Below are 23,021 nucleotides of genomic sequence, written 5' to 3'. Positions count from 1 at the left end.
GTGCGGGTTCAGGGCCCTGCCCCATCTTCAAGCCCCGCCCCTCCCCGCCTCGCCCCGCCCGGCCCAGTACCGCCACCTCTCCCTCCCTCCGGGTGGCGCGGCAGGCGTCCGCCAGGGGGCGAGCGGGAGCCGCGGGCGGGGCTCGACTACGCATGTGCGCGCCGCTGGAGCACGTGCGGGGGGCGGTGAGGGCGGGAGGGGAAAGGTAGGAGGTGAGAGGTGAAGGGGCGGAGAACTGCGCGGGCTCCAGGCGGCAGGGAGAGAGAGGGCGGGCACCACGCACCGGACCGCGGGCCGGGAGCGCGCACGCCACGCCCCGCCCCCGCCGCTGCTGCCGCCGCCACCGCCGCCGCCCGGGAGCTGCTGCCGCCACAGGTACTGCCGCGCGTGTCCCCACGGCGCCTGTCCCGGGGCCCGGGGTTCGGGCCTCCGGCCGCGAGGTCCCGGGAGGTTGGGGGGTGGGGGCCGCCGGGGACTCGGGCGCGCGGGCGTGGGCGCTGTCCAGCAGCCGTGCGGGCCGGAGACCGCAGCCCAGAGAGGGGGCCGGGCCGCCGCGTCCCCACCCGCCCCGGGTCCCCGCCCGCGCCCTTGTGTCCCCACCCAGCTTCTGGCCCCGGGTGACCACTGCCGGTTGAGGGGGTCGCGCCGCGGCGGCCCCTGGCCCGCCGTCCCGGGGAAGCCGCCGCTTCTAGAACCTGCTTCGGAGCTGTCGGGGTTTTCCAGAGTGCGGGGGAGAGCTTGCTGTCCACTCTGCCTGTTTTGGGGGCTGTCTGGTTTTGAGGCAACACGTAGCTGCTTTACTGGGTTTTGCTTGGTTTCTAGTTTTGCCCAAGCCCAAACTTTGCTCACTCACGTTGCCGGTGTTTACTGTGTTGCCTTGTGTTTGTTATCTCTGTATATCATACGGGATTATAATGTCACGGTGGCACGAGTGCAGGGAGCCTGGGCCGTTTGAAGTGCAGAAAGTTGCACAGGTGGAAATGCTGTTGGCCGGAGGGAGCGGAGGGTCCCCGCGGGGCCTCTGGCAGGAGTTCCCCTTCCTTGTGGCTACTTGCTGGCCCACCTTCTATGGTAACAGAGCTGCGGGGTTAAACTCTTTCTGGGGATTTTGTAACAATTCTTGTGAAGAAAACCTAGGAAAGGTTTCCTTAATGATGTTAGTCTTGTATGTGTTTCTTTTATTGGACCAGATCTCTTTTGGAGTTTGGTTATAGGGAGTCTTATTGGTGTGCTGCTGTCTCAGGATATCCTGCTAGGGTCAAGAATGTCTGGGTAGTGTTCCTGAGGGATGCTTAACCGATGAACTACTTCTTTTCCTTTTTTATTCCTTTTCTACGGTGCTATTTTTAAAAAAAGATTTTATTTATTTATCTGACAGAGAGGTAGAGACCACAAGTAGGCAGAGAGAGAGGGGAAAGCAGGGTCCCCGCTGAGCAGAGAGCCCAATGCGGGGCTCCATCCCAGGACTCCGAGATCATGACGTGAGCGGAAGGCAGAGGCTTAACCCACTGAGCCACCCAGGTGCCCCTATGGTGCTATTTTAAAAAATAATTTTTTGGAGTGTAGTTGTTACACTCTAATGTTACATTATTTCCGGATGACACAGTGATTCAACTGCCTGTACATTATGCTCACCACAAGAGTAGTTACCATCTGACCTGTATTTTTTTTTTTTTAAGATGGCTCCAGGTGAAGCCCTGGTGGGGGGGGGGGTCTTGAACTCTTGACCCTGAGATCAAAACTCCAGCTGATAACAAGAGTCAGCCGCTCAACTGACTCAGCCACCTGGGCCCCTGTGACCTGTACCTTTTTAAGTGTATGTTAATATAGTTTGGGTTTTAGGTTTTTACACATTTGCAGCATTCCCAGTAGGCACATCATGTAAAAAACAAAATGTGTGTGTGTGTGTGTGTGTGTGTGTGTATTCATAGTCATTGTTTGAGTCTCAGATTGAAAGAATTCTCATTGGGGCGCCTGGGTGGCTCAGTGGGTTAAAGCCTCTGCCTTTGGCTTGGGTCGTGATCCCAGGGTCCTGGGTTTGAGCCCCGCATCGGGCTCTCTGCTTAGTGGGGGGCCTGCTTCCTCCTCTTCTTTCTCTGCCTACTTGTGATCTCTGTCTGTCAAATAAATAAATAAAATTTTAAAAAAATTATCATTTATTGTGAACTAATCTGGTGTTTGAGAGCTCTCTCTTTTCTTTTGCTGTTGTGCAAAAACCACCTCTCCTGAGGTCTTCATGTGCTTTATAATCATTGGTTTGCCTCCCATCCTCATCACCCAGACCAGTTGACTGTTAGGTGGATGTAAAGTCTACTCCTAGTTTATGACTGAACGATGGAGGCAGAAAGATGCTGAATTGCCTGAGGTCATATATGAGCAAGTAAACTGTCCAGTTGGGGTGCAAACCATGCTTGTGGGGTTCAGTACTTATGCACGTATTAACGTTTGGTGGCAGACTTAGGAATGCTTACTCTCTTAGTTATCTAGCCACACACATGAATGAGTCCCAAGGAATGACATGTAGGCTTATGTGCTGTTCAATTACTCTCACCGTTGATAGCCATTTGCTGTGGCCAGGGTTAGTTAAATTGGCTCCAACAGGTACTTTGTATACGGTTTATGTCATCACTTCCATTTGAACAGATGAGAAGACCGCTCCTTAGAGTGAAGCTGGGTTTCCAGGGTCACCCAGCTTGTAAGTCGTGGATCAGGTCTTCAAACCAGATCTGCCAGACTCCACTGCCTGAGCTACTTCCACTGTAACTTGCTTCCTTCCTGAGTTGGCTGATGAAACAAAGTCCACGTGACTCACCCCCCCCCAAGTAGTAATTGAGTAAAAAATATTTATTGAACACCTGTGCTCTCTAGGTGCTAGGTGCTCTAATAATAGCTTATCTCACTTAATCGTTATAGTAACCAGGTGAGATACTGTTACACACTCCCCCCCCACCCCACCCCCGCCTTTAGTGATGAGTTTTTACAGATGTTATCTAATGGGTCCTGGGTCACTGCTTGAGTTAGAGGCAGCGCCCAGGTGCAAACCCAGGTTTGCTTGACAACAGAGTCCATGCTTTTATGCTCTTGTTGCGGCAGAGTTCAGTGATGGGGTGAAAGCAAGGAGCTAGCTAGCATCACAGACTCAGGTCAGAGATGTGGAACTCAGCAGGAAGGATAGCAGTTTGGGGGCTGCATTTGACAGCTTCCGCTTCAGTGGTCGGGGGCACTGCCTGAGCGTGCTTGTGGGGTTGCTGGGCCATATGTAAGCTTTACCGTGGAGTCTAGAGATGGGGCCTGTACATGCAACAAGGGCACATGGAGGTCTCAGGGGAAAAAAATCAAACTGATCTTTGTGTTTTAGCTTTACTTAATTTTTATTAGGTTATTTTATAAGGTATACTGTATATTACAGTAGTTCATGCGTATATAAGAATATACATATATTGGGATGTATACTCAAGTTCTTTTTGGGGGGTTTAAATAAAAAAAATTTGGAAACCACTGACTTATTTAACATTTGTATCAAACATGTAAGGTGTTGAGCTAACCATTTGTTCCTGATTAGGAAGTTTAGTGAACTTCATTATAATTTTACATAATCAGGGAGAATAGTATTTCGTATTTTTTAAAAACATTTTTAAAAATTTGTTTCAGAGACAGATCACCTGCATGAGGAGGGGAGGGGCAAAGGGGGAAGCAGATTTCCCACTGGGCCAGATGTAGGGCTCAATCCCAGGACCCTGATATCATGACCTGAGTGGAAGGCAGATGCTTAACCGACTGAGCCACCCAGGTGCCCCAAGAACGGTATTTCATATTAATAACCAGTTATAAATTATTTTAAAAATTGCAGTCACAATTTTGTGAAAGAGGATCTGGTATTTTAATAGACTTTATGTCTCAAATGTAGTAGCAGTGTTAAGTTGGAGCTATAGTGAGTGATATAACCCTTTAGAAATTAAAATTTTGTTGAACCTCTATTTTAAACTTGTTAATGTCAGTCAGAAATAAGAGACTAAAATAATCAGTTAACATAAATGTGGCAGTTGTAATAGTCACATTTGTGCTGTTAACTTTAGAGTATTTGCAAATCTTAGATGATATTTAGATATATTAAAATTCCAAATGTTGATTTCCTTACCACTTCTTACAAACGAGATTTGAGTTTCTTCAGGTCACTCTGCTGCAGTGATTGGTACATTGTATCAAAATAAGCAATTCCAGAATTCTACCTAACTTAAAAAAATCTTTAAATTATCTTCCAGTTTAGGGCGCCTGGGTGGCTCCGTGGGTTAAGCCACTGCCTTCGGCTCAGGTCATGATCTCGGGGTCCTGGGATCGAGCCCCGCATCGGGCTCTCTGCTCAGCAGGGAGCCTGTTTCCCTCTCTCTCTCTCTCTGCCTGCCTCTCTGTCTACTTGTGATCTCTCTCTGTCGAATAAATAAATAAAATCTTAAAAAAAATAAATTCTCTTCCAGTTTATTTCACAATTGAATGGATTAGTGTTTGTTCAGGAGTTTGGGTTAAAATAACAGAAAGGGATTTGAGCAAGAAAATACATTCCCCTCGCTAGACAGGTGAGGCATTATTCATATCAGTGGTTCTCAGACTTTTGTGTGAATTAGAATCACTGTTTTAATCCTACTTCGCTAGAGACCCTGCCTTTGTAGGTCAGAGATAGGCCTTAGAATTTGAATTTCAAGCAAGTTCTCGGGCAGCTGCTGTCGGTCTTTGGAACCATACTTTGAGAGCCACGGCTCCATACAAGCACACCTAAAACCAGAGCACAATGCCAGTGCTGACGTGTTTCACACTGAATCCCATCAGCATCAATCAGTCGTATATTATAGTTTTGCCAAGTACATAACTGGCTCTTGTTTTTAGACAGTTCCCCTTATTTTTAGATGATGTCATAATTAAGATTTCATTCTCAGTGGTACTGCTGTTTATACTTTTTACTACGTACTATATTTCTAAATTTCTTGAGTTAGGGTTTTTTTTTTTTTTTTTTTTAATACAAGTTGTCCATGTTGAAGAACAATTAGTACGCAGGTGTGCACATGCACAAATTTTGTAATCCCGGTGGTCACCACTAGCAGGCTTCACTCTTGCTCATTCTCTTGTTCTCGGTCTTTATAATGGGATCATATTGTTTTGTTTCCGATTCATCCATCTGTATCCATGTTATATGTGAACATCTTTTTCTGTAAAACGCTACCCTACAACATTTTTTTTTTTTAACTTAAAAATCTCATTTATTTCTGCGTTTCCCAGTTAACTTGATCCTTTGAGCAGCTTGCTGTGTTTGGCTGTGGGCCCGGGTTACACCTTTCAGAAGACCGCGGTATCGCTCGGAAGGTCTCCAGTCGTGGTCCTCTTCAGCAGTCTTCGGTGTCCCCCTGCCCTCATGGTCTTCCCCGAGCTGGCCTGCCCGGCCCTTCTTCCCTGCCACCTCACGTGGATGCCACCTCATCTCCGTAGGTGATTAGGTCCCTTCCGCCAGCCTGAGCCTGGTTGGATTGGGTTTGGATGCGCATTCTAATCTGTCATCCCTACAGCAGTGACTGTTGGAAACCCCAAGACCTGCTGTTAGCAAACAACAGAGAATGTTGCATCTCATATTCCTGTCAGGAAAGATAATCTTGAATTCTTCTCCCAAGTGCCATCCGAAGCTCAACTGAGAGAAAGAACATTCATTAGACTGTGCTGGGAGGTGGGGTTTTTTTGTTGTTGTCGTCCTGGGATCATGATCTGAGCCAAAGGCAGGTGCTTAACAACTGAGCCACCCAGGTACTCCTGTTTGTTCTGTTTTTTTTTTATAGTAACCATACAAGTGGGTTTGAGATAGTATCTCATTATAGTTTTGATTTGCATTTCCCTAATGGGTGGTGATGTAGAGCATCTTTTCATGTGCTTGTTAGTCATTGGTGTATCTTTGGAGAACTGTTTATTCAAGTCCTTTTCCCAGTTTTACATCAGATTGTTTTTTGTTGTTGTTGAGTTTTAGGAGTTCTATGTGTATGCTGGGTAGTAATCTCTCTCTCTTTTTTTTAAAGATTTTATTTGTTTGGCAGACAGAGATCACAAGTAGGCACAGAGACGGGGAAGCAGGCTCCCTGCTGAGCAGAGAGCCCAATGCGGGGCTCGATCCCAGGACCCCGGGATCATGACCTGAGCCAAAGGCAGAGGCTTTACCCCACTGAGCCACTCAAGCATCCCTGGATAGTAATGTCTTTATCAGATACTTGATTTGTAAATATTTTCTGTATACTGCCTTTTTTACTCTGTTGATAGTGTCTTTTGATGCACACAATTTAAAATTTTTTATGAAGTGCAATTTTTTTTCTTTTGTTGCCTGTGTTCTTGGTGTCTTTTTTTTTTTTTTTCCCTTTAAGACTTTATTTATTTATTTGACAGAGAAACAGTGAGAGAGGGAACACAAGCAGGGGGAGCAGGAGAGGGAGAAGCAGGCTCCCCACTGAGCAGGGAGCCTGATGGGGGTCTCCATCCCAGGACCCTGGGATCATGACCTGAGCTGAAGGCAGATACTTAACGACTGAGCCACCCAGGAAGCCCTGTTCTTGGTTTCTTATCCAAGAAATCGTTGCCAAATCCAATGTTATGGAAGCTTTTGCCTTTTTTTTTTTTTTTTTTTAAAGTAAGCTCTGCACCCAGTGCATGGCTCGAACTCATGATCCTGCAATCAAGACTTGCATGTTCTACCTACTGAGCCAGCCAGGCAACCTTTGCCCTGTGTTTTTTTAAAGTTTTTTTTTTTTTTTTTTTTTTTAAATTTATTTGACAGGCAGAGATCATAGGTAGGCAGAGAGGCAGGCAGAGAGAGAGGAGGGGAAGTAGGCTCCCTGCTGAGCAGAGAGCCAGATGTGGGGCTTGATCCCAGGACTCTGGGACCATGACCCAAGCCTAAGGCAGTGGCTTTACCACACTGAGCCACCCAGGTGCCCCAACACCGTGTTGTAGCATATATCAGAATTTCATTCCTTTTTCAGGCCAAATAATATTCTGTTGTATGTGTATCCACATTTCATTTAGCTCTTCATCTGTCCGTGATTTGGATTATTTCTACCTTTTGCCTATTGTGAATAATGCTGTTATAAACATGACTGTACAGATATCTGTTCAAATCCCTACTTTCAGTTCTTCTGCTATATACCCCGGGGAGGAATTGCTGGATCATTTGGTAATTCTATGTTTCACTTTTTGAGGAACTGCCAAACTATTTCCTACAGCAGCTGTCCCATTTTATATTCTGTCAGTAATGCACAAGTGTTCCCAGTTGCTCCACACCCTTACCAACACTCATTTACCATTTTCATTTGTTTGTTTTTAATTTTTTAATAAGAGCCATTCAAGTACGTGTGAAGTGGTATCTCATTAAGGCTTTAATTTGCATTTCCTTAATGATTAGTGATGTTGGGCATCTCTTTATGTGCCTCTTGGCCATCTGTATATCTTCTCTAGAGAAATGTCTGTTCAAGTCCTTTGCCCATTTTTGAATAGGGTTATTTGTTTTTCTGCTGCCAAGATATAAAAGTTTTTTTTATTCTGGGTATTAATTCCTTATTAGATGTGATTTGCAAATACTTTTTCCCATTCTGTGGGTTGTCTTTTCACTCTGTTGAAAGTTTCCTTTGTTGCACAAAAATTATTCATTGTTTGAAGTCCGGTTTGTCTTTTTTTTTTTTTTTTTTTTCTTTTTTGCCTGTGTTTTTGGTGTCATATGCAAGAAATCCTTTTTAAATCCAATATCATGATGCTTTTTCTCTACTTTCTTTTAAGAGTTTTATAGTTTTAGGGGCACCTGGGTGGCTCAGTTCGTTAAGCATCTGCTTTTGGCTCAGGTCATGATTCTGGGGTCATGGGATCGAGCCCTGCATGGGGCTCACTGCTCAGCGGGAAGTTTGCTTCTCCCTCTCCTCTCCTTGCTCTGCATTCTCTCGTTTTCTCTCTCTCTCAAATACATAAAATAAAATAAAAAAGAGTTTCGTAGTTTTAGCTCTTTGTTTAGGCCTTTGATGCATTTCGAATTTATGTATGTGATCTAAGGGTTCAATTTAACTGTTTTGTATAATGGCTATTCAGTGTTCCCAGCACCATTTGTTGAGAAGATTGTGTCAAGGAGAAGGGCTCCAGGAGAACCTCATCTTTGGTCTCTTCTTTGCAGTTCTTTCCCTCACAGTGCTTTTGCAGATCTATGTTGGGAATGGAACCATTTTCCATGCGGCATTTGTATGAAAAGCTCTCGAAACCATAATAAAAAAGAGACTCACCACACCCCCACTTTGGGGTAAGCTATTAAGAACGATGGTGCTCTCCAGCAGGCCACACATTTGTCAGGAAACCAGGCAAGGGGCCTCCATCCTGTGTGGATGTGGATGTGGCTGCCCATGTGTAGCTGGGAGCAGGTCGCTGGTCCCAGCACCTGCCAGGACCGAGACTGAGGTACCTTCTGCCTGGGCCAGAGGTCTTATGAAATGACAGGGCTGCCCCACTGGGCTTTTGAGTTGTTTCTACCTTTATTTTATTTTTAAAGATTTATTTATTTATTTTAGAGAGAGAGAAGGCAACTGGGGGTGAGACAGAGGGAGGGAGAGAGAGAATCTCAAGCAGACTGCCCGCTGAGCACAGAGCCTGCTGTGGGGCTCGATCTCACAACCCTGAGAACATGACTTGAGCTGAAATCAACAGTTGGACACTTAACTGACTGAGCCACCCAGACACCCCTGTTTCTAGCTTTATAACAAATTCTTTTCCCATATTCTTAGCAAGGGTCAGTTCAGTCTCTTTGTTAGTCATTCCTGACCAGTTCAAGAGGGAATAAGAATGTAGGTAACTGGCATTGTGGAAGAAAATCTTTAATGTATTTGTTGATGTCCAGTTGTGAAGAGGGGCAGCATCATGTACTTGGTTACTTTGATGACTGTCACAACCAGTTAATACAATTTTGTCTTCCCTTCAATCTGGGTGTTGCTGTGCCATCTCGATGATTTTTTTTTAAAGGTTTTATTTATTTGACAGAAACAGCGCATGTGTGAGAGAGAGCACGAGCAGGGGGAGCTGCAGGTAGAGGGAGAAGCAGGCTCCCCACAGAGCAGGGACCCTGACTGGGTTGTGACAGGGGTTGGGGGGTGTGTGGGGAGGGCTCAATCCTAGGACTCTCAGGTTATGACCTGAGTGGAAGGCAGATGCCTTCGACTTAACTGACTTCGACTTAACTGACTGAGCCACCCAGGCACCCCCAATGATTATTCTAAATGTGGCAGTAATCATTCTCTTGAATATATGTATTTTCACGCTTCACGTTCTCTGAAATCAGCTTTCATTCATGAACTGAAACTTCTTTCTCTTTTCAGTACTTTTACTCTGCTGAGCATTCTTCTGGCTTATTTGGCTAATTTTGATGCTTACAGAAGCAGAATTTCCTGTCCTAATCATTGGTCTACTTTACAAAGCAACTTTCAGGAAAATCTTCTTTTCCCCAAGGATGAACTCTTTGCACCAGTGGACTAGTTTAACGCAGTGAACAGACCTGCAGTGACTTTCCGCTCGGCACCAGGTGAGGTGCTGGGTGCTTTAGGGAACACAAAAGTGATTCAGCAGTGACCTTCTTCCTGAAGAAACCACAATCAATCAGAGGAGGCTGAAAGAGAATGAACGCTGGCATGATGGAAATACACAGTTACGGAAGCTCAGAGACGGAGCCGCTGCTTCCACAGGGAAGCGTTCATTATTAATTTCAGCTTTTCGCTGCAGTAATAGATCACATGGCAGAAAGTTTAAAAGCAACAACAGTATACATGGGAAAGCTTCCCTTCCATTTTGCCCCTGGCCACTGCATCCTCTCCCTAGAGGCAGCCAGTGTTATCGCTAGTATCTGTTCAGGGGTGTTCTTTGCATGATACAGACAAACGCACAGAGAGCTCTTTTCTTTTACATGAAAGTAGCACGCTATGTCCCTCGCTTTTTTGTCTCTTTGTGATAATTTGTTGTCAATACATAAGAGTTTTGTCATTGTCTTTCACAACCGGGTAATAGTCCACAGTCAGGATGTGCTTTTCTTTAGCCAGAGCTCTCCTGACGGACATACAAGGTGTTATAAATTTTGCTAGTTTAGAAACACTGAGTTACCTTCTATATATAGCATCCTTTGATGCATGGCCAAGTACATCTGCCTGGTCACTTAACCAGGAGCAGCATTGCTGCGTTAGTGAGGACATGCTTTTGTAAAATTGTTAGCTCTTACCCGATCAGCCTCTGTTAGAGGCTTGGTGCCCATGTGCTCCTTAGCTGTGTGTGGGTGCCTGTTTCCGAACACCTCACCAGCACCGGGAGAGCGCACGGTTCGGTATTTCCATTTGATAGGTGAAAAAATTGTTTCTTTGTGTATATTTTTTCTTCAAAACTTAGTTTACCCTATAGAAAAGTTAAAAGAGTAATAGAGTGAACATTCATATCGGGATAGTTTTAATTTGTAGCTCTCCCATTGCTCTAAGATTGAAGGACCGTTTCCAATTCCTTTTGCCCATTTTTCCTTTGGGCTTTGGTGTTTTTAACATTGATTTTGTAAAAATCGTTCATTTATGAAGGAACTTAGCACTTTCTTGGTGATAAAAATTGTTATATTTTTCCAGATTGTTCTTTTTTTTATTTAGGATGGTTTTGTCATGAAAAAAAAAATTAGTTCTTTATTGGGTCATAGTCATTGGACTTTTAAGGCTTCTGGGTTCTTTGTCATACCTAGAAAGAGCTTCCCTATTAGAAGAGTATGAAAAATTACCTGTGGTTTCTTAAAGTACTTTTTAAATTTCATTATTTACCTTTATATCTTTTATCCTTTTGGAATTTGAGAAGTGTGGCTACAACTTAATTTTTTCCCAAATGGCCACCCATTTGTTGCAACACCTTGTAATGAGTAATCCATCTTTCCTCCCACTTGTTCAAATGTCCTTTACTGTATGTGATATACTTTGTCACATGTTGTATGAATTTGGGTCTATTTGTGGACTTCTTGTTCTACACATTAATCTATGTGTTTATGTTTGGGTACACATTGTTTTAATTACTCTGGCTCTAGAGCATGTTTTGATATTTGGTAAAGTTAATTATCATTCATTGCCTTTAATTTTCAGAACTTTCCTGGCTATGTTTGTTTTTCTGTATGAACCTTAAGATAAATCTGTTTCAAAAAAAATCCTTTTTGTTTTTCTTGGCACTGTGTTACATTTTTAGGTTAATGTAGGATGAGTGATATTTAGGTGATGAGTCTTCCCCACTAAGACTGTATGCCTTTCTCTTTGAGTCTTCTTTCATGTCCCTCTGAATTTGAGAGATTTCTTGGCATTTCTTGTTAAGTTTATTCCCAGAGCTTTTTTGTTTTTAGTGTTGTCAAAGCATTTTATCTTCTACCTTCTTGTTGATGATGTATGTGAAGGCATGGATTTCTGTATGTTAATTTTCACTACCTGCCAGTAGTGCAAGGTAAAGGTTTTCAGCTGATTCTCTAAGTATATTAGAATATACTCTGCAAATAACGATCATTTTACTCTTTTCTAGTTGCGTGCCTGTGTTTTCTTCCCATCGCCTAATTGTGATCACTGGCACCTCCACAGCAGTAATAAATGGTGGTGATGAAGTGCACAGGTTTGTTTGGTCTTTGAATCTGATGGGAATTACTCTAATGAGTTCCCAATGGGGTTGATTTTGGCTTTGGGGTTGAGAAGGATATAAATAGTTGAAGTCTGTGTCTATCATCTATCTATATGTAAGTATAATATAAATGGCAGGGTTTCCTTCTTTTCTTATGGCTCAGTAGTATTCCATTGTAAATATACACTACATCATCTTTATCCATTTACCTGTTCACAAACAATTTGTTTCCATAACTTGGCTATTGTGAATAATGCTGCGCTGATGGGGATGGAGATAGCTATTCATGATAATGATTTTGTTTGCTTTGGATATATACCCCGAAGTAGGATTGTTAGATTATAGGTTTAGTTTGGTTTTTAATTTTTTGAGGAATATTCATATTGTTTTCTGTAATGATTGTACCAGTTTACTACCAGCAATGTACAAGCATTCCCTTTTCTCCTCATCTTTCCCAACACGTTTTCTGTTGTCTTTTTACTTATTTATTTTTTTTTTAAGTAGGCTTCACACCCAGCGTGGAGCCCAATATGGGGCCCGAGCTCAGAACCTTACCAGTCAGATGCTTCATTGACTGAGCCCCACCACCCCGGGCACCTCATCTGTTGTCTATTTATTTAGTTATTTATTTGGGGGTGGGCAGAGAGAACATCTTAAGCAGGCTCCACATCCAGCCTGAGCCTGATGCATGGCTGGATCTCACAACCCTGAGATCATGACCTGAGCTGAAATCAAGAGTTGAGGATGCTTAACCGACTGAACCACCCAGGAGTCTTTTTAAACAAAAGCCATCCTAACAGGTGTGAGGTAGTTTTGATCTGCATTTCCCTGATGATTAGGGGTGTTGAGTACCTTTCCATGTATCTGTTAACCATTTTTATGTCTTATTTGTAGCTATTAACAAATTATTGTTGCTGTAGTTATTTTTAGTAATTTTGTCTTTTAACCATTATGTTGGAGTTAAGTGATTAACACACTACCATATTAGAGTATTAGAGTGTTCTGAATGACTGTATACTTGCCTTTACCCAGTGTATATTTTCGTGTTACTAATTGTTGTCCTTTCACATCAGCTTGAAGAACTCCTTTCAGCATTTCTTGTAAAGCAGGTCTAGTGGTCATGAACTCTGGGCTTTTGTCTGTCTGAAAAAGTCTTTATCGCTCCTTCATTTCTGAAGGACAGCACAGCTTGCGAAAGTATTCTTGCTTGGCAGTTTTTTCTTGTAACACTCTGTAGGGTTTTTTGCTTTGTAAGTTTTTATTTGAATCACGTGGTGCTCATCACAACGTGTGCTCCTCAATCCGCATCACCTGTTTCACCCCTCCCCCCACCCTTTCCCCTCTGGTCACCATCAGTTTGTTCTCTATAGTTAGAGTCTCTCTCTCTTTTTAACCCTTTGCTCCTTTGTTTTGTTTCTTAAATTCCACATATGAATGAAATTATATGGTATTTGTCTTTCTTTGACTGACTTGTTTCACTCAGTATTATACTCTCTAGCTTCATCCGTGTTACTGCAAATGGCAAGATTTTGCTCTTTTTTGGGACTGAATACTTTTCCATTGCATGCATATACCACAGCTTCTTTCTCCATTCATTCATCTATCGACAGACACTAGGGCTGCTTCCATATCTTGGCTATAGCAAATAATGCTGCTATAAAAATCGGGATGCATGTATCCCTTTGAATTAGCGTTTTTGTATTTTTTGGGTAAATACCTAGTGTGATTGCTAGATACTGGGTAGTTCTGTTTTTCATTTTTTGAGGCATCTCCAGTGGTCTGAGGAACCCCTCTTTTCCACAGTGACCATACCAGTTTGCATTCCCACCAACAGTACCTGAGCGCTCCTCCTTCTCCACATCCTCATCAACACCTGTTTTTTCTTCTGTTTTTGGTTTTAGCCATTCTTACAGGTATGAGTTGATATCTTATTTTGGTTTTGATCTGCATTTCCCTGATGATGAGTGATGTTAAGCATCATTTCATGTCTGTTGGCCATCTGGATGGCTTCTTCAGAGAAGTGCCTGTTCATGTCTCTTGCCTATTTGTAAATTGGATTATTTGGTTTTTGGGTGTTGAGTTTTATAAGTTCTTAATATATTTTGAATACTAACCTTTTAAAGGATATGTCATTTACAGATATCTTCTCCCAGTCCGTAGGTTGCCATTTAGTTTTGTTGATTGTTTCCTTCACTGTGCAGAAGCTTTTTATTTTGATGTTGTCCCAAAAGTGTATAGTTTTGCTTTTGTTTCTCTTACCTCAGGGGACGGACCGATCTAGAAAAAAGTTGCTAGAGCTGATGTCAGAGAAATTTACTGCCTGTGCCCTTTTCTAGGATTTTTATGGTTTTAGGTCTCACATTTAGATCTTTAAACAGTTTTTAATTTATTTTTTTGTATGGTGTAAGAAAGTGGTCTGGTTTTCCCAACAGCATTTGTTGAAGAAGAGGGTGTCCTTTTTCCCACTGAATAGTCTTTCCTGCTTTGTCAGAGATTAATTGACTATATAATTGTGGGTTTCTTTCTGGCTTCTGTATGCTGTTCCCTTGATGTATGTGTCTATTTTTGTGCCAGTACCATACTGTTTTGATTATTACAGGTTTGTAATATGACTTGAAGTCTGGAATTGTGATGTCTCCAGCTTTGCTTTTCAAGATTACTTTGGCTATTTGGGGTCTTTTGTATTTCCACACAAATTTTAGGATTATTTGTTCTAGCCCTGTGAAAAATGCATTGGTATTTTTTTTTCAAAGATTTTATTTATTTATTTGAGAGAGCGAGAGAGAGAGAGAGCATGAGAGGGGAGAAGGTGAGAGGGAGAAGCAGACTCCCCATGGAGCTGGGAGCCAGATGTGGGACTTGATCCTGGGACTCGATCCTGGGACTCTGGGATCACGACCTGAGCCAAAGGCAGTGGCTTAACCAGCTGAGCCACCCAGGCACCCTACTATTGGTATTTTGATAGGGATTGCACTAAATGTATAGATTGCTTTGGATAATTTAGACATTTTAACAATATTTATTCTTCCAATCCATGAACATGGAATGTTTTTTTCATTTCTTTGTGTCATCTTTGATTTCTTTCTTACAGGTCTTTGCCTTTTTTATTATATTTAATACTAGGTGTCTGATTTGGGTGCAGTTGCAAATGGGATTTTTTTCTTAATTTTTCTTTTTGCTGCTTTATTATCGATGTACAGAAATGCAACAGATTAGGGTGTGTGGGGACTCAGTCAGTTAAGCATCTGGCTCAGGTCATGATCTCAGAGTCATGGGATCGAGCCCAACATGAGGCTCCCTGCTCAGTGGGGAGTCTGCTTCTTCCTCTCTCTCTGCTCCTCCTTGATGCTCATGCATGCACTCTTTCTCTCAAATAAATAATCTTTTAAAAAATGTAACAGATTTCTGTACATTGAATTTGTGTCCTGCAACTTTACTGAATTCATTTATCAGTTCTAGCAGTTTTCGGGTGTAGGTTTTTGGGTTTTCTGTATATAAGTATCATGTCATCTGCAAGTAGTGGAAGTTTGACTTTGCTGATTTGGATTATTTCTTTTTGTTGTCTGCTTGCTGTAACTAGGACTTTCAGTACTATGTTGAATAAACGTGGTGACAGTGGATGTCCTTGTGTTTTTCCGGACCTTAGGGGAAAGGCTCTCAGTTATTCCCCACTGAAGATGACATTAGCTATGGGTTTTTCACATATGGCCTTTATTATGTTGAGGTATGTTCCCTCTAAACGTACTTTCTTGAGGGTTTTTTTTTTTTTTTTTTTTTTGAGGGTTTTTATCTTGAGTGGATGTTGTACTTTGTCAGATTCTTTTTCTGGATCTACTGAAATGATCATACGGATCTTATCCTTTCTCTTATTGATGTGATGTATTACATTGATTGATTTGAGAATATCAAATCACCCTTGCAACCCAGGAATAAATCCCACTTAATCGTGGTGAATGATTTTTTTTTTTTAAAGATTTTATTTATTTATTTGTCAGAGATCACAAGTAGGCAGAGAAGCAGGCGGGGGGCGGTGGGGGGGAAGCAGGCTCCCCGCTGAGCAGAGAGTCCAATGCGGGGCTCAATCCCAGGACCCTGAGATCATGACCTGAGCAGAGGCTTAACCCACTGAGCCACTCAGGCACCCCTGATTTTTTAAAAATGTATTGTTGAATTCGGTTTGCTAGTATATTGTTGAGAATTTTTGTATCTGTGTTCCTCAGGGATCTCGGCTTGTTCTTTTTTGTGGTGTCTTTATCTGGTTTTGGTAACAGTGTAATGCTGGCCTCATAGAATAAGTTCGGAAGTTTTACTTCCTCTTTTTTTTATAATAGTTTGAGAAGAATGGGTATTAACTCTTCTTGGTAGAATTCTCCTGTGAACCCATCTGGTCCCAGACTTTACTTTCTTTGGAGGTTTTTTTTTTTTTTTTTTTTTTTTATTACTAATTCAGTTTCTTTGCAGGTAATTGGTCTGTTCAGATTTTCTGTTTCTTCCTGTTTCAGTTTTGGTGGGTTATATGTTTCTAATAATTTATCTGTTTTTTCTAGGTTGCCCAATTTGTTGGCATGTAATTTTCTACAATCTCTTTTATGTGGTGTTTGTTTTTATTTCTTCTCTCTCATTTGTGATTTTATTTATTTGGGTCCTTTCTCTTTTTGTCTTGATAAGTCTGGCTAGAGAGTTACCAATTTTATTGTCCCCCCGCCCCCAAAGAACCAGCTCCTGGTTTCGTTGAGTTGTTTGTTTGTTTGTTTGTTTTCCTTTTAGTTTCTATATCATTTATTTCTGCTCTCATCTTGTTGTATCCTTTCTTCTTCTGGTTTTAGGTTTTGTTTGTTTTTTTTCTAGCTCTTTTAGGTGTAAGGTTAGGTTGTTTGAGATTTTTCTTGCTTTTTGAGCAAGTAGGCCTGTATTGCTATAAACTGCCCTCTTAGAACTGCTTTCACTGTATCCCAAAGGATTTGAACCATTGTGTTTTCATTTTCATTTGTTTCCATGTTCTTTTTCATTTCTTTTATTTCTCAGTTGACTCATTCATTGCTTAGTAGCATATTATTTAACCATCATGTATTTGTGGTCTTTCCAGATGTTTTATTGTGATTGACTTCTAGTTTCATAGTGTTGTGATCAGGAAAGATGCATGGTATAATTTTGATCTTTTTGTTGAGGCTTGTTTTGTGGCTTAATACGTGATCTCTTCTGGAGAATGTTCATGTGCACTTTGAAAAGAATGTGTATTCTACTCTTCTGGGATGGAATGCTCTGAATATATCTGTTAAATCCATCTGGTCCGGTGTGTTATCCAAAGCCCTTGTTTCCTTGTTGATTTTCTTTCCTTTTTCTTTTTTCTTAAAGATTATTTATTTATTAGAGAGAGCACATGCACAAGTGGGGGAGCAACAGGCAAAGGGAGAAGCAGATTCCCTGTTGAGCAGGGAGCCTGATGCAGGACTCTGTCATGACCTAGGATCATGACCTGAGCCCAAGGCAGTTGCTTAACCAACTGAGCCACCCAGCATCTCTTCTTACTGATTTTCTGCTTAGATGCTCTATTAATGTAAGTGAGTTGTTAAAGTCCCCCAGTATTACTATATTATTATTACTGTTTTTAAATTTTATTTATTTGACAGAGAGGCAGCGAGAGACGGAATACAAGCTGGGTAGTGGGAGAGAAGCAGGCTTCCCGCTGAGGAGGCAGCCTGATGCAGGGTTTGATCCCAGGGCCCTGGGATCATGACCTGAGCCAAAGGCAGAGGTTCAACGACTGAGCCACCCAGGCTCCACCTATTACTGTATTATTATCAATTAGGTTTTTTTTTTAATGTTTGTTGTTAACTGTTTTATGTATTTGGAAGTTCCCATGTTGGGTTTATAAATACTTACAATTGTTATATCTTCTTGTTGGATTGTTCTCTTCATTATAGTATTCTTCTTTGTCTCTCGTTACAGTTTTTGTATTAATGTCTATTTTTTCCAATATGAGTGTTGCTACTCCAACTTTGTTTTGACATCCATTTGCATGATAAATGTTTCTCCATCCCCTCACTTTCCAGCCTGCAAATATCTTTAGGTATAAAATAAGTCTCTTGTAGGCAGTATGTAGATTTTATTATTATTATTATTATTATTAATTCTCTTATTCTGTGTCTTTTTATTGAAGTGTTTAGTCCATTTACATGTGAAGTAATTATTGATAGATATGTATTTATTACTATTTTGTTGTTTTGTGGTGGTTTCTGGAGATTTTTTCGATTCCTTCTTTCAGGGTATGCTAGTTTTCTTTAGTACTATATGTGGATTTCTTTCTCTGTATTCTTTGCATATTTCTTAGTGGTTTTTGATTTGTGGTTACCATTAAGTTTGTAAATTATATTTTTCCCATATAGCAGTTTACGTTAGGTTGATGGGCATATAAGTTTGAACCCATTCTTTACTCCTCCCCATGTTTTAGGTATATGATGTCATATTTTACATCCTTTTATTTTGTGTTGTTTGATTTTTTTTTTTTTACGGAAATATTTCTTTTTATTGCTTTTGTATTTCCTACATTCATGCTATTGGTTTTCGCCTTTCCTTTCTACTCAAAGAATCCCCTTTAATATTTCTTGCTGGGGTGATAAAGTAGTCATGAACTCCTGTAGTTTTTGTTTGTCTGGGAGACTCTTTTTTTTTTTTCTTTAAGATTTTATTTATTTAGTTGATAGAGAGGCACAGCGAGAGACGGAACATAAGCAGGGGGAGTGGGAGAGGGAGAAGCAGGCTTCCCCCGAGCAAGGAGTCCAATGCAGGGCTCAATCCCAGGACCCTGGAATCATGACCTGAGCCGAATTAACGATTGAGCCACCCAGGCACCCCATTGTCTGTGAAACTCTTTATCTCTCCATCTATTCTGAATGATAGGCTTCCTGGACAGAGTATTCTTGGCCTCAGGTGTTTTCTGATCAGCACTTTGAATATATCATGCCACTTCTTTCTGGCTTGGAAAGTGCCTGCTGAAAAAATCCACTGTTGGCTTTATGGGGTTTCCTTTGTATGTAACTGTTTTTCTTTGTCTTCTGCTTTTAATATTTTTTCTTAACCACTATATTTTGCCATTTTTTAAATTTTTTATTATTATTATTTTTAAAGATTTTATTTATTTATCTGACAGAGATCACAAGTAGGCAGAGAGGCAGGCAGAGAGAGAGGAGGAAGCAGGCTCCCCGCTGAGCAGAGAGCCTGATGCAGGGCTCCATCCCATGACCCTGGGATCATGACCTGAGCTGAAGGCAGTGGCTTTAACCCACTGAGCCACCTAGGCGCCCTATATTTTGCCATTTTAATTACAATATGTGTAGGTGTGGATCTGTGTTTGTTGATTTTGTTGGGGGTTCTTTGTGCCTCCTGGATCTGGATGTCTGTTTTCTTCCCCAGATTAGGGATGTTTTCGGCTGTTATTTCTTCATATAAATTCTCTGTCTCCCTTTCTGTCTCTTCTTTTTTGGGATTCTTACAAGATGGATGTTATTATCTTTGATGGAGTCACTGAGTTCCCTAAGTCTGTTCTTGTTTTGCATAATTCTTTCTTCTCTCTTTTGTTAAGCTTGATTACTTTCCATTACTCTGTATTCTAGGTCATTAATTTGTTTCTCTGCGTCCAGCCTGCTGTTCATTCCATCAGGTGTGTTTCTCATTTCATTTATTGAGCCCTTTATCTCTGCTATGTAGTTCCTTCGCTCTGTGTTTATGGTTTCACTGATGTCCTCCACTCTTTTTTTTTTTTTTAAGATTTTTATTTATTCATTTGACACAGAGAGATCACAAGCAGGCAGAGAGACAGGCAGAGAGAGAGGGGGAAGAGGCTCTCTGCTGAGCAGAGAGCCCGATGTGGACCTCGATCCCAGGACCCTGAGATCCTGACCTGAGCGGAAGGCAGAGGCTTAATCCACTGAGCCACACCCAGGCACCCCTGATGTGCTCTACTCTTAAGGCCAGGGAGTATCCTTATGATCATTGCTTTAGGGGTTTTTTGTTTTTGTTTTTAGTATATGTGTTGCTGAAGCAAGCACTTGTTTTTTGGGTTTTTTGTTTGTTTGTTTTGTTTATTTGTTCTGTTTTGTTTTTAAGTAAGTTCTGTGCCCGATGTGGGGCTTGAACTCATAACCCTGAGATCAAGAGTGGTGTGTTCTACCAACCCAGCCAGCGAGGTGCCCCATGATCATTGTTTTAAATTGTTTATCAATCATGTTACTTACATCTGTTTCAAGTCTCTGACCATGGTCTTAACCTGTTTCATCTGGGACAAATTCCTCTGTCTTCTCATTTTGTGTGAATCTCTTTGCCTGTTTTTCTGTGTTGGGAAAGCCAGCTACATCTCCTGTTCTTGAGTGTAATGGCTTTATGAAGAAGAGGTCACTGTAGTGTCCTGTAGTGACCACAGCGTAGTGTCCCCTGTTTCGAAGGCCTGGTACTTCTGGGACTGTCTCCATTTTATGCTCTGTGCTCTGCTGTTGTATCCTGGTCACTTTATCCTTCAGGCTGGTTATCTGCCGAGGCTTTTTTGCCTGTTGTGGGCAGGGTTTGGTGCCTGGCCTGAATGTTGTGCTTTTTAACTTCGTGTGCTCTGGCCTGCTTGTGAAATGAGATCTGTTGCTGCCATTGGAATTGAGGCCTCACAGAACTCCTGGGTGGGAAGACATGGTGTGGGCAGGGGTTTGAGCCAATCATCTAGGGCAGGGCACCCCCCCCCCCAACCTGAGCTGGGACTGAGGCAAGCATGACTAGGGAGGGTGGTTCCACTTAAGTGCAGGGAAGTGGGTAGTGGGAGGGAGCTTGGTATAAGCCAGTTAGGTAGGGAATGTGATCACTACACTGGTTCCTAGTGGTGGCTCTGTGTTTGTGCTGAGAGGTGGAGGAGGGAAATGGCGCTGTCCAGTTCCTATGTTCCTGGCGGGAGAGAGGGTGTCTCTGTGAATGCTGCCTCCCTAGGACATGCTCCCAGATGAGCAACTAACCTCCCCACTGTGTGCCCCCGGCACTCTTCAGATCACTGTTTCTAGGCCGTATGTCAGCAGACTATTTGCCCTGCCTCTTCTCAAGAGTATCCCAGTGTCCTCTCTGCCCTTCCAGAGGCAAACATGCTGATCTTTAAAACTCTAGGCTTTAAGCCCCAGTCATTGCAAGAACACACAAGATTCGGACTGTCTTGCTTTGCAAGGCAATTGCTATGGGGATTTGTTTTCCCTATGCACCCTTGCGTGTGCTAGTCTGTCTCTTGTCCTTCTTGCATGGTTCCCTCCCCACTGCAGTAACCACTATCCATTTCTCTCCCAAACTGCATCTCTGCACTTCCTGTCCTCTTTGATGTGGTCTCTTCTCTGCCTTTAGTTTTGGAGTTTTTTCTGTCAGTCTTCAGATCAATTTCTGGGGTAGTGAGGATAATTTGATAGTTATCTAATTGTATTTGTGAGACCAGGCAAGCCTAGGGCCCCCCTGCTTCTGTCATCTTCCTCAGTCAGTCTCTCAAAGCATTTTGAATACATCATCCCACTCTCTCTTGGCCTATATAGTGTTTCTGCTGAGAAATCCACTGATAGCCTTATGGGGGTTTCCTTGTATGTGAAGAATTTTTGTTCTCTTGCTGCTTGAAAAATTCTCTTTGATTTTAGATGGCTTTATTATAGTTTGTCTTGGAGAAGATCATTTTGGGGACCTATGAGCTTTATGAATGTGGATGTCTAAATCTCCCCCCAGACTTAGGAAGGCCTCAGCCATTGTTTCTTTATTTTTATTTATTTTTAAAAAATATTTTATTTATTTTTCTGACAGAGTTAAGAAGAGAGGGAACACAAGCAGGAGGAGTGGGAGAGGAAGAAGCAGGCTTCCTGCTGAGCAGGGAGCCAGATATGGGGCTTGATCCCAGGACTCTGGGAACTCGACCTGAGCCAAAGGCAGATGCTTAACCACTGAGCCACCAGGGCATCACCCCCCCCACCCCCCACCATTGTTTCTTTAAATAAGGTTTCTATCCCTTTCTTCTGTTTCCCTTTTGGGATGCCAACAATGTTTAGATAGTTTCTTTTGATGGTATCTCATAATTCACATGGACTTTCTTTTGTTATTTTTTTTGTTCTCTTCTGGATAATTTTAGGTGACCTATGACTTCACAGATTCTTCTGCTTTGATCACATCTGTTTTTGGTGCTCTCTACTGCATTTTTCATTTCACTCATTGCATTCTTCACCTCCAGGATTTCTTGGATCTTTTTTATCTTTTCTTTCTCTCTGTTAAACTTCTCATTTTGTTTGTGTATTGTTTACTGATTTCATTGAATTGTCTCTCTGTGTTTCCCTATAGTTTACTAAGCTGAAATCTTTATTAGGTAGATTGCAGATCTCTATTTCTTTGGTGTCAGTTACTGGAAAATTACTGTGTTCCTTTGGTGATGTCTTGTTTCCTTGATTTCATGTTCCTGGGTATCTTACGTTGCTATCTTTGCATTTGAAGAAGCAATCACCATCTCCTGCCTTGACTCATTGGCCCTGGGAGAGAAATATCTTCTGTCAGCCTGCTGGGGATCCTGAGGCTTTCCCAGTGAATGACAATTGTATTATCAGATATTCCAAATGCTTTTTATCTTTTTTTTTTTTTTTTTCAAAGTAGGCGCCACACCCAGCATGGAGCCTGTTGCAGAACTTGACCTCAACAACCCTGAGATCAAGACCTGAGCTGAGATCGAGAGTCTGATGCTTAATTTAAGAAACAAAAACCAGATGAATGTAGGGCAAGGGAAGGAAAAATAAAATAAGATGAGAGAGGGAGGCAAACCATAACAACTCTTAACTCTAGGAACACAGTGAGAGTTGCTGGAGGGGAGGTCGGTGCGGGGGGGGGGGGGGGGGGATGGGGTAACTGGTTGAAGGGCATTAAGGAGGGGATTTAATGTGATGAGTACTGGGTGTTGTATGCAATTGATGAATCACTGAATTCTACCCCCGAAGCTAATAATATATGTTAACTAAATTGAATTAAAAAAAAAAAGTCAGATGTTTAACCAACTGAGCCATCCAGGTGCCCCTCCAAATGCTTTTTAAATAGTTATCACGTTTTAGAATCAACGTATACAAAATGTACAGAAGATTTTTATAACAGTTTATTTATTTTAAATACTTAATTTATTTATTTGACAGAAAAGGAGAGATAACGAGAGCGGGAATACAACAGGGGGATTGGGAGACGGTGAAGCAGGCTTCCCCTGAGCAGGAAACCCCATGCGGGGCTCGATCCCAGGGTCCTGTTGTCATGACGTGAGCGGAAGCCGCACACTTAATGACTAAGCCACCCAGGCACCCCTTGTAACAGTTTAAAAACTAAATATA

The 23,021-nt window shown here is 42.0% G+C and overlaps 1 protein-coding gene across 2 annotated transcripts in view; it reads left to right on the top strand.

Annotated features, from left to right (window-relative positions):
* Positions 1-324: 324 nt before the first annotated feature.
* The window catches only part of SCAP (SREBF chaperone), a 66,740-nt gene continuing 44,043 nt past the window's right edge, over positions 325-23,021 (top strand). For both annotated transcript variants that reach the window (XM_032867897.1, XM_032867896.1), the window contains exon 1: positions 325-375. The gene's annotated coding sequence lies outside the window, so the exon portion shown is untranslated. The remainder of the gene's footprint in view (positions 376-23,021) is intronic.

Source organism: Lontra canadensis, unplaced genomic scaffold, assembly GCF_010015895.1.
Source record: "Lontra canadensis isolate GAN:19392208 unplaced genomic scaffold, GSC_riverotter_1.0 scaffold35, whole genome shotgun sequence".
Classification (NCBI taxonomy): domain Eukaryota; kingdom Metazoa; phylum Chordata; class Mammalia; order Carnivora; family Mustelidae; genus Lontra; species Lontra canadensis.
This window is presented reverse-complemented; position numbering and strand designations above follow the sequence as displayed.